Here is a 19,339-nt window from a genome sequence, read left to right on the forward strand (position 1 = left end):
ATACATATATAAACGACCCTCTAAGTACATGATCTCCATAGGGCATTAGTTTGTATTGGATGCATGAGGTTTGTTACAAATTGTACCTGATCATCTAGAGGCACATAAATAAATACAACCAACTTATTATTATTATTATTTTCTAATACTAACCTTTTTTTTTTTGTGTAAAAACATATTTTTTTAAATTAACGATCCACTCTGTACTCGGGCGATAATATACATACACATGTGTACTTTTAAGTACGTAGTTATACATATGTATATAAGAATTTCTATATATAGCAACGATGCTAACAACAAAGCGATTGATAACTCCGTGTAAAATATATTTGCTTATTTGCGTTTGGAAATTAGAATGATCATCTATAAAAGTCGTACGAATATGTAAGTATGTAAGTTCGAACGCACACCACGACACCATTGAAATAGTAACAATAGTCAGCTGAGCACTCAGCTGCTTAAAGCAGCTGCGATAAGTGACTAAACGCCCTGTACACCATGCGGGTATTTCCTCGCCATCTAGATGTGCTAATATAGGGTGATTGAAACAGAAATTTCAGCTCCGCTATTTATAAATAAACCATTTGTAGACACATTCGTATCAATATTCAGTCTGAAAAGATGCCGGCATGGCTTTGGGTAGCAGCAGTATTGGCATTATCATTTCAAATGGTGAATGTTTTTTGAAAAAGTACAAAGAATTAAATTGCATCTATACAAAAGCTTCGTTCACTTAGCTATCAAACGTTCGCCGAACGTTCTTGAGAACGCGCAGTGATAAAATTGATTTTAATGATTTAAAAACCTCATACAGGACCTCCTAAGTTGTCAAAGCTTTCAAAGCTGTTGGAGATAAAATACTCGCTTTCATATTTACCTGTAGTATCCACAGGTTTTATGAAGGAGTTAGGCCGATTTCTCATTTAAACTCAACTATATATCGCGTGTAGTCTAAATGTATTAGTGACAAAATAAAAATGGTTGTTTTTTGGGAATATTTAAACATTTGTTTTCCTAATGACTTACCCTGTAAGAAATAGATGTTGTATCAGATAGCCACCGGAAACTTGTCGTTTCGCCACTATTTTAAGGGCATATGAAAACAAAAGAACAATACGCACACTCACCCATGCTCGGCCTCAGCCACTAAAAATATCAGTTCAAAAAAAACGCGCGTGCATAAAAGATTGTTTTCAAATAGATTACATTGTGCCATTGTTGTTTTGGTGTTTAGGTCAAAGAAAAACAACAACGAAATTCCCTAAGGCATTCACATTGTTTATTCGTTGTAGTTTTTAAATATTGCTGAGGAAAGAGCTGTGCCAAGATAGCATGAATCTAAAAATAAACTCAGAAGTCTAAATTTGGAAAAACAAAGTTTTATAGCCGCAGACTTATCCGAACATTTCAGCGGTTGGATTCTATCAAATTATGTCTGGTTTGTACCGAAAAGAAGCAACAAACTCCAGGCTCTCCAGATCTGAGGGCAACTTTCCTGAAGCACCAAAAATAAATATTTTGACACAAGTTCAAATATAAGTAAAAAAAATTAAATCTGAAATTTAAAAATTCCTTGAATTAAATGCAGATGCATAGCTATGTGTGTATGTACGGGTGTGTTTAGCTGCGCTTGCATAGAAATGAATATCTTTCAAGTAATTAGCTTATACTACCGCCTTATAAGTTCCACTCGACATAACTTTCACATAATGTGATTTCTTAGTTTAATCTTGAAATGCAAATATATATATAATATAAATCGACAAGCTGCTCGTTTCTAATCAACTAAGAAAAAACACTAACTTAACTGCTCGAAGTCGATCTGCATCCTCTTTGCAAAAAGGTGTTGAGTTTCATTAGGTGGATCGTGTACTATCTTACACGAATGCCTTCTGAATGATTGTATAAAAAACGACAACCAAATAATGGTAATAAAGGTTTTGCTTATGGTCAACTTTTTACTTATATACTGACATTTACAGCTAAACATCCCAAACATTATTAATTTTTGGTAGAGACATTCTACTAAAAAAATATACTAAATTCTTCTTATTACAAGCTTTTGTCTTGAGTTTGGAATTAGACAGTGTTCTCGAGTGAAATCTTAAAAACGAGCTGAAAAAGTATTCCCCGTTGAAAAATTATAAAGCTAACATCTCCTGATTTCTATGTAAGTTTTTTCATTATTTATAGTGTCAGTATAAAAGAGTTGCATTAAATGGATTTATAATTTTGTGCTATACAAGTATAGTACATATTTTGCATGCTTGAATGAAGTTTTTCGTATTGTTATATAGTCACAATGGGTGAGTTCGGAAGCTACAAACCGCTTTAAGACTGCGTGTATTCAGTTTTAGCTTTCTATATGAAAAGCGTTTGAAATATTTGTAGTTTCCTTCTAACTTCTCCCATGGAAAATGTTCGACGTCAAGGTCAATGGATTCGTCGAATGCAAGTTGCGAGTTGCGATAATTTCGGAACCAATTAGCTTGCTTTTCTGGAAATATTTACAATTCTACATCGAATGAAGATACTTGAACACATATGTGCATACATATGTACTTTTCAAAAATAAAAGTAAAAGTTTGCACTGGGTACATAACAGCAAATGTTTTCGAACAAAATTTTTAATAAAACATTTCAAAGTATTTCGTTAGTGGAAGACACGTTTTCGGCAAGGGTCAAGGCATATTGGTTTGAGTTCATGAAGCACAAAATAAATCTCAACTTGGTCTTTGCCAGTGGCCTTAATAATTCATTTTATTTCTGCTTCTGCTGCGCATGTATTGGGAACGAGTTTACAGTACACACACTCCATCATTATCAATGGTTCAGTACATCACATTTCAGATGATTTATAAAAGTGTTGTTGTAGCGTTATTGTTGCCTCGCACTCTATACATTTCGTATGTTTACAGAGAAAGACAATACAATAATAAATTTGCTTCCATCATCGCCCCAATTGGTCCTCGACTGGCTTGTTCATGTAAATAAATCTAGCATTTTATTGTTTTTTTTTCTGTTTCTGTTTTTGGTTTTTGACGAGTGAGCAAACAACGGCAAACAAACAAACAACAAAAGGCCTGAAGAAGCATGAGAATAACAGAATAACAACACTGATAGCGGCCATTGGCATGTCCCAATCGACTTCAATGCAAACGCACACTTTCAATATTTACATACAAACGCTCTGTGTTTGTTGTTCTTGGCACTTATCTTCGTGGAATGCTTGCGGTAGCTTCAGCCGGTCAGACAATCCGTCGACCGCGCCCGCTGCCTTGTTGCAAACCGCTCAGCTACTAAATTCGCTCTTTAGCTATGATCACTAATGGAGACATTTTAATAATTGTCGTATATTAATAAGGGCCGATTGCACTTGTTGTAGGAATGTATGTATTGAATTGGTACACACATTTATGCATAAATGTTTTTCCTAAATGTAGATATCTATGTATGTATGTACATATTAGCGACGAAATGAAGGCAGGAACAGCAAATTGATAGCAGTTAAAGATAAAAGGATAAACGCCACAAAATATCAAAGAATGTGTGTATGTATGTATTACAGTTATTAATGGGCGTAGGTTAAATGGTGCAAAATTAAGTAAAATTGATTGAAATCCAGGCGCACACAGAAAAGCGGAGGGGGAGAAGGATTATAATGAATAATATCGAACAATGGAATAGACCGGGAGAAAGAGGGCAGAAGGAATAGAAAGGAAATACTAGTAAACCGAAAGATACATTTTTGGAACTTGCAGTTGGAAGTTTTATTTTGGCTACGTAAAACTCGCAAAATTCTGGGCGACACCCCTACTGATTATGGCTCCAATTTGACTGGAATGACTCATCAGCTAACGCGATTTCTTCCTGCAGCTATACTCTTTCTTTCAAATCTCATTCAAGGCATGGATTTGCGGATAGCTGGACTTTTGCGGAGTATTTTCTTGTTGAAAGCAAAAATTTCAAAGAACATATTAACATAATTTGAGACCTTGTGACACCTGCACTTGATTTTACTTTAACTTTTGCCTAGTCTGTGGGCGTAAAGCCGGCCTCACAAGCTACTAATTTTCACTTGCCTTGGCTGCCAACCAATTTTTAATTTCTTAAATTTTTGTGCTTTTTTTTTGCCAAGTTTATGGAGTAGCTCTCGCATTCGCAACAGTGTTTGAACGAGTGATTGCTACGATAAGAGTCCAGAAATAATGCTACACTTACGCCAACTACCAATTGAAATTATGGTGCCGTAAATTACAGTATGTGCGACAACACGAACTTCTGTTCTTTCCGAAGCTTCTAAAGCTAAACAACAATTCTGGGAATTCAAGCAAAGTCATAGAAAACGATTTAAAGTTTTGACATTTTGAAGAATTGTTTATTTCTTTTTCGAAATTCACTCTTCCCACGCTTTGAACAAACTCTCCACTCTCCTATTATTTGAGATACATCAAGCAAAGAGATTTTAAAACCTTGGTTGATGGTTTAATGAACTTCGCCTCCTTTATAATGCTCCTAAGAAATCTATCAGAAATAACCGATAGCAGGCAATAAATGTTAAAAAAAAGTTGCATAATTTACATACATTTTCGCCGTATCATTAAATAAAAATGTTGCAAAATAAATTCGTAATTTGAAAACATAGCTAAAAAGCCTTCAAGTCATGTAAATGAAATTTAAAATGAATTTCTACAACTCCAGTCCATCGAATATCATCTCCACCATACTGACAGTCACAACAACTATTCATGTTCATATCTTTTTCCCCTTTTCCCATGTTTACCCTAACGAATATCGTATTTGCACACATTTGAGGGAAATGGGCGCTTATGTGTGCTTATGTATTCGTGCCTTCATATCTGCACTAGCTAAATATGTACCGTAAACTTCGAAAGACTCACTGGAAAGCAACAAAGAGTTTCTAACCCATAATCTTTGCGCTCGTGGTCTCCGTCACTGGGACTTGAGTTAATTGTCAAATATTTGCCAGCCTTGTGTTCTGCAATTAAACTCCTGTACGAACTTACCTGTGCCGAGAAATACGAAGACGCTGAGACATCACACATACAGGGGTTTCCAATAGAAATTCATTAAATTTGTATTTAATGTGAAGTACAATCGGTACAATTAAGTTTTGAATATAGCATCATTTAAATGGCCTCCATGACTTCTTTTGCATCCAATTTTCAAGTTCCTTTACCAAATCAATTCGTATGTCATGAATACCACGTTCAATATTGACATCTTAAGCTTGAAGAGGGTCTGGTTTATTGCTAGAGACCAATGACTTCAAATAACTCCACAAGAAGTAGTCTAATGGTGTTAAATCACAACTACTTGGAAGCCATTTAATGTCACAATTTCTTGAAATTATCGAATCTCCAAACTTTTCTCGCAATAGTTCGGAGGTTGCACGTGCTGTGTGGCACGTAGCCCCGTCTTGTTGGAACCATTTATTGTCAAGATCAACTTCTTCCAATTGCGGCCATAAAAAGTTTGTTATCAACGATTTATACCGCTCTCCATTGACAGGAACTTGTCACCAGCTTCATTTCGAAAGAAGTACGTACCGATGATTCCACCAGACCAAAACCACACCAAACTGTCAATTTAGGTGAGGGCGGTTGTTCATGAATAATTTTCAGATTTTCTACGCACCAGAATCGAATTAGTGTTTATTTACCACACCATTCAGATGAAAGTGTACGAAAAGTTGCAATTGGAGAGCGATTACTTTGATAATAAAATGTGAATAATTTGTAGACGTTGTTCTTGCGTATATCTTTCCAAGATTAAATTGTAAACATTACTAAATGCAATGATAAAATATTATATTTTACATATCATGACATATCAAAAATGGCCGAAACGACACTTAGAAATCATACCATCCCTATTGGAAAGCCCGATACATATGAACCTGCACGAAACCCAGAGCGTGTAGCTACGTTTGTTGGCATTGAGGCTAGGAATTGGTTAACATAAAGTGTATACTCACAGTTCCTGGAGTCAACTACACACCTGCCCCTGCTTCTTGGATGTTAAGCTCATTTGAGCGCGTGGCAAAGTGTCACTCTAAGGTGGAAGTGCCGCTTAGGTATGCAACTGGCACAAGCATACATATGTACGCGGGTGCCTGTAGCGGTAGGGTCGTGGCTGGTGCATTGCACTCGAATGAACTATCAGATGATGCCAATTCGACTTCATAACAGCGGTGATAATAACCAGTGTGGAATTTCTTAGTGCAAAACTTTAGAAATTCGGTACAATCTTTGGCGCCACCATCACTGATGTTTGTTGTATATGTGTACGTGGAACATGAGGTAACTTATTTGCCACATTCCGCAAAAAAAAAACTTAAATGCCCTTTTAGCGTCCTTATATTCAAAATTGATATAAGTTGTAATCGGTTCAATGAAGTGTGTGGAATTGTGACAAGCCTTTATTTCGAAAATAGAAAGCCTATATATATTTTAATCAAAATCTGTCTAAAATTTTGCTTAAAATACATATTTTATAGGCTTCTTGTACCTTCTGCGATATTATTGAAAGACCTCAGTTGATTGTTCTACATTTAAGAAATAAAAAGGCCTCAAAGAGCTTATACTGTCGGAGAAGATTTTGAGCGGCGATATCGGGGGATTTCTAGAGTTGCGATATGTTTCTAATGCTCACACGACGATTTTCGTTTACTATTTTTTCGATTAAAAGTTTAAGGCGAGTTAAGCAGTATCCCACTATGCCCACTGACGGCTTGAATCCCCTGAAACATTTGTAAGGATACTTAAGAGTTGACAACGCCAAATCTAGAATAAAATTGAATTTGGCCAGAACTTTACTGAAATGTTTCTGCGCTATATTTTGGCTTACATTTTATTGCAAATCTTCAATTCAACTGCAAATTTAATAAAATCATAATTTTTTAAGCCTGAGCGCTGCAAACAGTTAACACTTAACCCCGAAGACATGAAAGATAAATTTTATTTAATGCCAAAAATTTGTTGGCAGACGGCCAATTTCAATTTTAAGCGCACATCCATAAACGCGTGTAAACGTGTTCTTGCAAACGCCTCACCCACCACACACCAATTGTCATCGATGCATGTAGGCAAACAGATGTGCTACATATGTGAGTACTAGAACGAGAATTGTGTGAAAAGTGGAGAAAAGAAGAAGGCGGTATGAAGACGGTGCGATTGAAATTAAGCGGGTGTCGCATAAATCAGAAGCACACACGCACATCCAAGCAGGATTATAGGGTGGGAATTGCTCCCACATGTCCCGCCCCCAACTCGTTGCTGGTGTCCACCTCAACCGTTTGCATCTTCAGTTGTTGTTGTTTGTTAAGCAGCAACCTATTGCCAGTACGATTTGGTGTGCAAATATTTGTCGGCACACACACACACACATGCCGGCGCGTATCCTGCAATTTTCATACAAATTTGAATATGTGCAAATGCTCACGCATACACTTAAAACAAAGTGCACATCATAAAAATATCTCAATTTTTATTCATGCATGGTTAATGTGGCCAACAACAATAAAACAAAGCCATGTTGTGTGAAAGAAGCGTACACATGTGTGTGTGTGCACAATTTATATAAATGCAAGTTTGTTTGTATTTATAATCTTACAGGCCACTTTAAAAGCTTTTATGCACACTCTCACACACATACCGCACAGCAATGCAGTATATAAAATGCGAAATGGGAATAACAGCGAGCCAACGGTATTGTATGCTCAGCAACAACAACGTCAACACAAATATAGCAATAAACAATTTAGCCAAATTTATGGGGTCTCATTTACTGCACTTTTTCTCTTCATAATTTATGACCTAAGCAGGTATATTAAATGTCCTGTAAAAAATACGCATAAAATGTCCCAAAAGCAACACCAACAACCACACTGTTCATAGCGAAACGACACAACAGCATGCGGCGGCATAAAAAACGCCAAATTGTGTACTTTTTGTGACTAAATAAAAATTTTAGAGAGACGGAATGGGTCTCGACACACACACCTGCGCGACTGCGATGCACACATACATACATCAGCGGAGAGCCGCACTGTAACACGCGCTTAGCAAACGCTCGGACAAGGCGACAACAATCACTCCAAGTGGGACTGCGCGGCGAGAAGGCGAGTGTGCTGTTTAGATTTTCCGGCTTTAAGTGGCCAAGGTGTGTAATTGCTAGCCATTGCAGGACACTTGCGATTGGGTAATTTCCTGAATCTCAGCGCCGTTAAATGGCACACTGTATATATTTTATTAAAAGTGCATTCGCGCAAATAATAAACTGCACACAAAAACACAATAATAATAAAAGTTGAAGTAATATTGCAGTTCTGGTTCCACCTGCTGCCATTCGCGATATAAGTGAAAGAGAGCAAAAAGTAAAATGATTCCTTTAAAAATTATGAGTCGATACATTTTGAATCAAGAATAAACTTCACCAAATCCAGCCGAATCTGAGCCAAACATCGGTAAACCGAACGCATTTCGCAGCAGGTGACAGTCTCTGAAGTGCAGGCGCTGAGAACGCTAATAACCATTAGAGGATTGATATTTATACTTGTCGCCTTGCAATAGACAATTTAGGACCATATGATCCATTACCAATTAACTAATTTATTTGTGCATCAAAAGTCATCTGGATAGATGTGCGTGTGTCTAAACTCATAGGAGTTCAATAAGCATTAATATATTAGGCTCAAGCAGGAAAAGACTTGCAAAGATAACAAGCAAACTTTCATATAAAACAATTTACATAAAAACTTTCCGAGTGCGTAAAAAAAGTGAAACTTTCCAGTAACTGTTGCCGCATTTGCTTATTTTTGAAAACCTTTCTTTGCAATTTCAAATAGCTTGCTTCATTTATTTAAATATAACTTTTAAGCTTAGTCCGAGCAAAGCCGGTGGCAATTATATTGGCGAGTAAAATTATATGTACATATGTTTATCCGAATACCATTTATTCTTAAAATAAGCCAGAGACATTATACTTCATGTCTCTTTATTTGAGTTTTTGATTATTTTTAATAATTTTAGTTAGCGTAGGAATTACAAATATCTAATTGAAAGCGAGTAACTAATATTATGTAGTACGCTGAAATCTCTGCTTCAGTGCTTAGTGTAGTGGTGCTTCAGTTTTAAAATGTGTTGCAATAGGAAAGAATCTCGTTGTAGCTGCAGGCCTTGCTGCAACATTCATCATAAACACCGGTTACCACCGTGTCTCGGTGGCGACGAGTCTTGGCTAACGTGTCAAATTGGGCGCCGTGAATCTTGGCTAAGAATGGGGAGTTGGCATATGGGAATGGCAGCCCGTAGTCCACTTCATTGTTTCCCAGATCATCCCACTCCACTGATTTCCAAATATATGTAGAAGTTTTAATTTATGAGGAAGTTGAATTAATTGGGCAGTACTCAAATCTTGAGCAGCTTACTCACCTGATTTCTTGAACTTTGAGTTGAAGCCATGGACGCAAATGGTGCTGAGTACAGCATCCAAGGCCGGGCCACAAACGGTGCGTTGGCTTTGACTTTGTGGCAACAACGCTGCCACAACGATCAGCAAGGTGCAGATTTTCAAGAAGTTTATTAGTATCATAATGGCAGTGCTGTGTTCTCGAATATATCGCGAAACCTAAAAAGTTGCTTCTATGGCAAAGCGGTCGAATGAAGCTGTGCAAAGTAACTGATGTAATTCGTAGCTTTTGCCTTTCTTTTTATAGAAGTAAATTCGCAAAAAGAGATGAGCTAGCTGGCTCTCCTTTTAATTAGCATATGTCAATTCAATGCATCTCATAATTGTTTACTTCTTAAGGTACTGCAGGATGAAAGGTGAAGGTCGACAACAAGTTTTCAATGAAATGTGTTGCATATTTATGAGCGCACGTGGAAAATTTACACGTATAGATATGTATGTAAATGAGAGTGCTCGCCGGTTTGATCCAACAAGACTTATCTCTCATACCAAAAAGTTTAAACGTGTTCGGCTGAAATTTCTTGTAGTCTTTTAGACTACCGTAAGTATATTATGAATGGTTACAAGGATAATGAAAGCGTATTTATCTTTAACTGACTTTATAAATAGTTAATTGAATATATATTCGATACATATGCTTGAGTACGACTAGTAAAAGACAATGCTTCACAAGAAGTACTGTTACCCCGGACAATTTTCCCTAGATTCGTTCTTAAACTTCTTCTATTTTAAGCTTTAAGCTTTTGTTGCGAAGTTCAGCTGTTAGACCAATTGATTTTTTTTTTTAAGATAACATAAATAGTTCGGGTATGGATATCGCCTCTTAGATTATCCTCTCGCATTTTCTCCTACACATTTATGTACCCCGCTCCGCAATGCACCAAATATACCTCGCCTATGCATTGGAGTTATGTCTCAATATCACAGCTAACATATTGTCCAAATATTGGCCATAACTCTGAAGGCGGTAATAAAATATTTATTATGGCCATTAAAAGACATTCAACTTAGCTTCTGCAAACATGCAAGTTACATGTATTTTATTTCTTCTTATGTATTATTGACCGATACCACAAAACATGGCAAATTTTGATAAATCGGTAAGCAAAATAGTAGTTCTCTTTTTAACCGTAACTTATCTCAGTGTTAATTTGATCCCACGACCCCTCGAGTAAAAGTCACGCACTCAGTTATCTGATTTGCTTTCGAAGATGAATATTCCCAATTATTTTTAGGTTGAAGCTAAATCGGAAGACAATTGTATTTGTAATGTCAACGTGAAAGACTGGGTGGTTTTTGGAAGCACGGAGTTTTGCCTCTTTTGTATTGGCATAGAATTTTATTTCACTAGCATAATTCATAATTCTGAATTAAAATGAGCCGCTATATTACAATATTTACAAAGACCTTTCTTATACCTACTCTGATTTTTAGCGAAACAAAAACGAATTCAAGGTTAGTCAAACTGTTGAGAAGTTTTTGAAAGTTCGGCAGAGAGATGGAAATCTAAAAAGCCTTTAAAGACAATAAGTATGGCACATACATAAAAGAAGCACTAAAAGACTAAAAGCATTAAACTAAGTAACTAGAAAATTTTCATTTAAGATGTTAGGTAGAGCAAGTGTTTTTTTTGTTTCTGCTAATATAATTTCCAGAGGTAAATATAAATTATTATGCTGAAGACTTCTGAGAGTAATTCCTGCAAACACTCTCCACCAAGCTCCATCAACACTTTCCGCAAGAATCGGCCAGAGTCGCATACAACAAATAACGTTCAGCAGGTCTTTGTGCTAAAAATTATTTCTGCGATAAAAAATTGCCATATAATTCATGCCCAAGTGGTTCTGAGTCTGCAGAAGAATGCTTTTGGCCAAGCCAAATAATGTCTGTATGTAAGAGTGCACTTACTCGTGCATAAAAGAGAAATTTCAGTCACATTATTAGCACGAATATATATACTCATCATTTTCATTTGCCAACCGCCCACTGGTCTTCTGCCGCTGGCCATGCCAAAAGCTTCGAGGCACCAAAACGTTGTCCAATCGATCGTTGCAAAAAATGACAGTGGAAAATTTACGACTTATTAGTTTCCGCCCAAATAGCTCCGGAATATGACCAAAAATCGAAGAGCCGTATATGCTGCAGCGTCAACGCCTTTCCGCTGCGTACTTCGCCACGCTTCATCCGACTTGGCAAGCTCTGAAGCTTCCAGACACATTCGAACGCCCCTTTGACGCTTTGTCCTTTGTTATCTTTCACTTTTTTGCATGAAAATTGCAAGTCGTATTTATAACCTAATTTACTACGACAACATTGTAGTAAATTAAACAAACATTTCGCTTTATATCTTATTTTTACACTTAATGGCTGATTGGAGCGCACGATGTGGCAGTAAATCGTCTGCGCCAAAGTCCTGCTCAATGTGGGCGCTTGAGTGTCCGCGCGGTAATTAAATTGTGAGGACACACTCTGCTTTCTCTGTTAAAATGTTATTATACCATACACGAGTATATATATATATATATATTTAACAGATATATGAGTGGAGGAGACTCTTGAAAAATGTATAACTCAAATCTTTGGTCTCCCATCCTCTCCTGTAACCTGTTTTCTTCGTAATTAAAACTTTTATATCAAATTTTTTTCATCAAAAATAGTTCTCATTAGTGGGATTACTATTAAAGGGAAAAAGTGTTACAGTAGCAAAATAGATGTGTTCGCTAATCGCAGCGGGCAATTCGGCAGCTCCTCGTTTGGGCTGAAATATTCTTAGTGAATCTTAGGGAAATTACTCTTAGTGATGGCGGCAAATCAATAATTTGCAATAGCAGTACACAGGTTATTCACAGCTCCAATGTTGCAATTTAACTCTCAAATACTCGCTTAGTTGATATAACAGTCAAATTAGCGTATCCATAATCCGAGTAAGTTCGAATACAGCTCTTGCCCTAAGCACCATGGCTAATAAAATGATACAAATTATAGTACTTTGAATGGTTTAGCCACCATTTTCAAGTTGACACAGAACTTTATCATTTCTCAATACTCTTATGCAATATGTTCAGACAGAGTTGACAACAGTTTGGCACTTGCTGAATATCCTATTTTATCCTTAGACACGCAAGTATAAGCTCTAGAAGCTTTTTCTCTTCCAGCAGAGAATCTATGACTTGAAAAGGTGTCGTGCGATTTATGTTCATACTGCCTTTCTTATCTTATGCTATATAATGGAGTACAGCGCTCAACGCCATACATCGCCACAAGCCCAGAGAACATAAGAGCACCACAAGAACCTCGAGCTGTGTGTGTGTGCGAAAAGTGTTTTCCTTTTCTTGCTGTGAAAGCAACCATAGGATGCTGCTTATAGTAAGCAAGCACTGGGTTTTGCCGATAGTTACGTATGTATGTTTATACGTATACATTCCATAGGAATATTTTGAGATCAGACAATGTAATTTTTGCATTCGTTGTTAAACCTTAACTTACATAATAGATTTGAAGCATGACATAATGTTTGCTGATGCTCAAATTATTGAAATTGTCACTAGCTACCAAGCTCAACTGTTATTTCATTTGCTTCAGCCATAATACAAAAAGAGGCACGTGTTAGGCATACTACAATATATAAAGGCGAAACAAAAATTGAGAGCAATAACATCGATAAAAATCAAACCAAGTTATTATAACTTTTTTTTAGGTGCAAAAGAAAAGTATTATGAAATAATACACATCTTCCAGACCAAAATAGATATTTACCTCAAAAGCTGTAAATCATATTTTATACGAACATAGTGCATTTATGTATATGCTGCCACCCGACCGCGGTTCAAATACAACTACTGGTCTTCGTGTACATCCGCCAACCGTTACTATCACACACAGGAATAACCATCGTGGTGTCAGCGAAGCTCTGTTTCAACATCGCAAACTTACTACCGCCTTCCCCCTCGCTCTCCGGTAGTTTTGGGTGGACTGTTCATGCCGCCTTTGTTGCTTTGTGGTATAAAATATATGAGCTGCGCTTTGGTGGTCTGACGCAGCGAGCATTTGCTTCTGACGATCATCAGTTATCACATTTTAAAATTTTGCATTTGTCAGTACTGCTACATTCCGCTTAGACCAGGATTTTATTCCTCGTTGTTCATGATGAGATCTGTACTCGTAGTTCCATGATTTTTTTTTGTGGTAGAATAGACTTGATGTATATATCCGAATAGAAAACAATTCTCAAATTCAAAATATCTAGCAATGCTTCTTTAAAGGCTGAAGATTTCATCAAGTTGCTTTTGCTAACTTAAATGTTAACTTTCTTATTCGATTTAAATTTATAAAATTAAATTTAAAAAAGTGAATTTGTGGCAATTTAGTTTTGCGTATTTTGCGTATATCTGAACTGCAAATAGCGCTGATGTTTCATCTTTTGTTCCAACACAGGCGGCCACAGAAGCTGGACGCAGCCGCAGCCAAACACATTCCTTTGGCAACCGTTCTCTGCAATCATTCGCGCTTGGCGTTGTGCTAAGTATTCGCTTATGCTGCGCTGACACATCCATCCGTTCATGCCGCATCCGATGTGGCACGCGAATTTTATGTTTTTCAATTCCGTGGTCGCTTTTCCATATTCCACTACCTTCCGCGCGCTATTTATTCTTGTTTCGCCAGCGCAATATTTTGTTCCATTAAAGTGATTCATATCAAAATGATTCTTCTAGGAAGTCAAACGAATGAAAAAGCAGGCGGCGGGGGGTACGGGGAGTGCGGTGTGCTATTTTCAGCGCTACATTCGACTTCTGTTGCCTTCAGCATAACCAGTGTGCGCTCGTCCATTGCTGCAGCAGACGGCGTTAAGAATAAAAGATATTTTTATTGCGAAAAAATTAATTTAAAACATGGTCAAATGTAGGACACAACACTTTTTCCTATTCTTCTTTACTCCTTTCCATTTGAATATGCGCATGCATATGTTCGTATGTAGTTTTATAAAAGAAAAGTGTTAAACACCAGTGTATTGAAGCAGTAGTGTGTAACCATGACAACCTCATAACTTGATAACTGTAGATATGAGCTTATTTCAAAACGAAAACAGTAAAAATATGAATTGGACTAAACTACAGTCCATTCGCCCCCAAATTCTATGTTTACCCGTCTCCATATCCGCACTGAAGAAAATCTGCAGAAGTGCATTCAATGAATTCCTTTGCCGATAGTATACATCCACGGTCTTCAAATGTCAGCCGGGAACTCGTTGCATAAACTTAGGCGTCGAAGTTTTTCTTCATTTATATCTTTTTCTAAATGTACAAGAGAAGCTAGAATGACAGAATCCTTAATATGAGCTGAGCCATGGCGAACAGCAGCATTTTACTCCTTATCGGAGATACAGAAGAAACACCAAGTAATGAATTATTGAGCATTAACCAGCAGGTTAACAATTACAACAAACATTTTGTCCCACCATCAGTCGGTTGACTTTTATTGCGAAATGAAAACTTTGCTCTACGGCACGTCAGTGTCAACTGTATCTCGGAAAAAACCACTTCCAACATGTTGCCATCAAGAGACAAGTGCTTTTGTCATGTGCTTAAAACTCGGATTTGTTTCGTAGATCAAAGCTAAATTTGTGTCAAATCGAAATTAGAATTTCTGCAAAAACCAGCAAGCCCTTTCATAATGAAGCACTTAGCTGAGCGGCATGCAGCCTGACTACAATGAGCTGCGCATACATAAAATTTACGATGTTTTTCAATTTCATTTCAAAACAGAAACAATGTCATTAAGGTGAAGGCTCCGGTGCATTGAAAGCAAAATAAAAACGTTCTGCCGAGATTCAATGGGGTTTATTTTCGAATCGGGCACAAATATGTTTCGCAGCGTTATGCGCATTTGCTGTTATTGTTGCTGTTATTGCTGGTGCCACTGCCACTGCCGGTGGCAGCTGCAATGGCTGCTCTTGCATTAGAGGAAGCAAGTTTCATCAGCATACGAACGGCAATTCCATTTGCGAGCATTGCTGTAATCGTGTGAGTCCTGGCAGAGGAGATGCCGCAGCGAGGGACGCCTGTGTAAAGTTATGTATAAAACACTTGTGTGGCATTAAAATAACATTTGCAGCTCGAGAGTGGTGCAATTATTGCATTTGGTTTGCAACCAGAAACACATGGGCACCTGCTCAGATGGGTGTTTGTGTATGTATATGGTTCATATATACGATGTGGCAACATGTGTGGCAAGTGGAGCGCAATAGTGCCAACAATGGAGGCTGTCTGGCGAGCGACTAAGGGCGAAGCGTCAGTGTGCATGAGTGTGTGTGGGCGGGAGGCATCAGCATCAGGAATTTGCTTATCATAAAGTTACACAAACGCACCGAAAGTCTGGAGTGCCGTTTCGAGGCGCATAAAACTCGCACGCCGCCGCACACACTCACACTTGCATGAGTAAAGTGGCTATGTACTTTCCATTCATCTTGCCTTTTTGCAGCAGCTCATGCAATATCAGTCAGCAACAGCAAACATGTGACTTCATGCAAGAGGTTCACGTTGCGACCGAATTTCAGTAATATTAAAAGCGATCAGTTACATGAGACTCCGCATTACAGTTGCTGCAAGTCTCAAAAATGTATATGGGCTATTGTGTGCTTGCTTCCTTCGGAGCACATTGGTTGCTTGCCTCGCATCGTCAAAAAATGCGTGACAGACTTTCAGGCCGCGAGCTAGCATTCCGTGCACTGCTCTGATGTGTGTGCCAGCCTTACCAATCCTTCAGGATTCTCAAATTTCAGTTTCCTAAATAAATGCGGCAATTAAACAGAAGTGAGCCACAGCTTTTTACCCAGTGGCCGCCGATATAAAAATTGTGGCATAAAAAATGTCCATGCAGTAATTATTTTATTTATTTAGCCGGCATTTCGTTCTGCTTCGATTGCGCAATGGGAATTCGACCGTGGAGCATAAATTGCAATCACGAAAATGCGCAGTTTTATTGGGCCCATGCTCAATTAGGTTTTTGATGTGAAATATTCATATTGCCTTTTCATATAGTCTTTTTGCGCCAATTTTTGCGGCTGCTGCTGTTCAACGATTTTATTTGAAAATATTAATATTTCAGCATTCAGAATTCGTATTTCCACTGCTATTTCGGCCTTTTTTAACATTTTCGTATTTAACACAAAGGACCTGTCAGTTTCATTGGGCGAACAGGTTTCACTAGATTATCGCTAAATAAATATTAAATTACTATTCTACTGTGCAACACCAAAGGAAGTTAGTTAAAGAAAATGAAAAAAAGACAAAAACTCCAAATATTATATGCAAATTCAATGAAAATAGCCCCGATGATCTATGTTGCCAGAAAATAGAATGCTTGGGCGCCTATTTCAATGCGAATAAATGAAATATTAGTATTGAATTTCCAAAATAAAGTAATCCAATATTTAATTCATATTCTTGTTGTTGAAAATGTTATTAAATTTTCTTAGTTGCAAAAGCTTCCTTAAGCATGCAGAGCTCGAAGTTGTAAGCTCGATTTAAAACCGTTTGCCAACGATGCCAGCATTCACATATATTTCTTTATCGGTTATCACATAAATGTAGCGATGCGTGTATGCACATATATTTTAAGATACATGTGTGTGTAGATGAATGCGAGAAATAAATTGCTTGGATTTTAATAACCAGAATGTTTTGTTATACAAATTATTTCTGCAAAGTTTCCATATTCAACGATATTCAATTAATTCCCTTCAATCCTATCAACTCAATGGTCCATATAAATTTGCAATCCCTCCAAGTGCCTTGCACAATCGTTTGTTGGCTTTGGCATCCGAATCGCTTGAAAACTCGGAATATTTTTTCGGAGTGTCTGCTCAATATTGGAGGGAGACGGGTGCATCTAAGTGCGATAACAATTGACATACAAAAATACTAGCTTTAATATAGTTTTGTAGCAACAAAAGCAAAAACAGTCCATACAACATCCATACACAGATAACACACATAGCCTGCATAACATCTAAGAAACCTTGTTAATTGTGGTGTATCTATATTCCACATAACGCTGCAAAGAAAAGCAAAATGGAATTTGGAAGAATGGAAGAAAAGGATTATAACTTAATTTTGTCTTTGCAGTTAAGTGAACCTTAAACAAAATTTCCCTCGTCTAAATGTATTATTTGTATTATTGAATCATCCTCAGCATGTTTCTTGAGAACTGGGCACTTGAAGGAACCGCAAAAGCAAAAACTATAGAAACTGTGTCTAATTTTTAAAAATCGAATTTGAAATGGCGCCAATATTAGTGCAAAACTTGGTCAATCGGCAGCAAAAATGCGAGAATTCAAAATGTGCTGAGGGCCATTTCTGCAGAAGTATGTAAGTGCATGACAGTTAAGCGCCCTTATCGATTCTTGCGAGCTGTATTTTGCTCCGCATTTGCATTGTTATGCATTTTCACTTCATCGGCGACATCTCTATGGCACTCGAAAGTTTGTGCGCATTTTGAGCATGTCAAAGAACTCAATTTGCCATTGAGAAGTGATGTGAAAGCAACTTTCATCGCTTTGTATCCACCAGCGTGTGTGCACCGACATACATATGTAAATGTGCAGGTAACGCCTCTTTAAACAAACAACAGCATGCCGTTCGACGTGGCTTAGAATGTTGCACAGCAGCTTTTCAATGCGATAGCACGCAGAATTTATCGAAAAAAATGAATATTCAAAATGTGAATACATTCTTTGGAACATTGCGTCGACCGTCGATCGAACCTATACCCCGAAATCCATTCGATGTACTTTCAGTTGTGCCACTTTTACACGGTTCCACAATGGGGACAGGCCCATTTTGTAGGACTGGTGGCTTTATTAATCACTCACCGCTAACTTTACGAAAAAGTTACGGATAAAGCAGGTAAAAATACTACGGTGTTCTATGAGAGCCAGAGACGGTTAAATGTTCGATCTGCCAAGGAACTCGATCCAGGGAAAGGAGCGTAATGAACAAACAATAAATGAATTTTTACACCTGATTTTATTCTTCTATCGAACCGCCTCCATTAGAGCACCCTTTGCTGCGCTGTTTAGTATTGCTTTCTAAGCCTTCCAATTTTTCTCGCTTTTTATGCCAACTGTCGTAGTTTTCCCCACTGAAAATTTATGCACACACTCACAATTGCTTTTTGTCAATGACACTTGAAAGTTAAACGGTTGATAGCATAAACACGAATATTTATTTCATTTTGTACAAAAAAATGTATCTGTAAAATGGAAAATGCCGAGTCGGTTGAAAATGAATATGCATGCAAAAACCTAAACGAACACACGATGGTAAACACGAGTGTAGAATTTGAACGCAGATCGGTTGTTTCCACAGCTGCTGCCGCCTTCGGTTTTTCGCACATCCCGTAAAAGCTGAGCGACCAGAATTGGTTAAATAACGGCATGCGCTTTAACTGGATCAAATTCACAGCTGCAACTTTAAAGGATTACTGCTTTGACTTAAGGAATACATAGCTAAGTTGCAATATATGAATATGCTATATATGGATAATGTGAAATTTTCTGTGTATAGAAAGTAGTAGCTAATAAGAGTAAATTTCTGCAAGGTCTGCCAGGGTCTGCCTGCGTAATATAATTATTCTCAATTTCCCTCTTTCATACCCTGAAGGATTGTGTTTATATTTAATCTAAATGCCACAAACAATAACTACCAAGCGGTGGTGAAAGTGAAAAGTGGAAAATGCGCAAGTGGATACTACAAATGTTGCAAGGTTGCAGAATACCTCTGGCTTAACCGAAACAATACCGGATTGAAGTAAAATAATAATAAAGAGAAAATGAGAATGAAAATTA

The 19,339-nt window shown here is 37.4% G+C and overlaps 1 protein-coding gene across 1 annotated transcript in view; it reads left to right on the forward strand.

The window, feature by feature from the left end:
* The window catches only part of LOC106617579 (acid sphingomyelinase-like phosphodiesterase 3b), a 129,907-nt gene that overhangs the window by 63,261 nt on the left and 47,307 nt on the right, over window positions 1-19,339 (forward strand). The gene's annotated exons all lie outside the window — the stretch shown is intronic.

Source organism: Bactrocera oleae, chromosome 6 (assembly GCF_042242935.1).
Source record: "Bactrocera oleae isolate idBacOlea1 chromosome 6, idBacOlea1, whole genome shotgun sequence".
Taxonomy (NCBI): domain Eukaryota; kingdom Metazoa; phylum Arthropoda; class Insecta; order Diptera; family Tephritidae; genus Bactrocera; species Bactrocera oleae.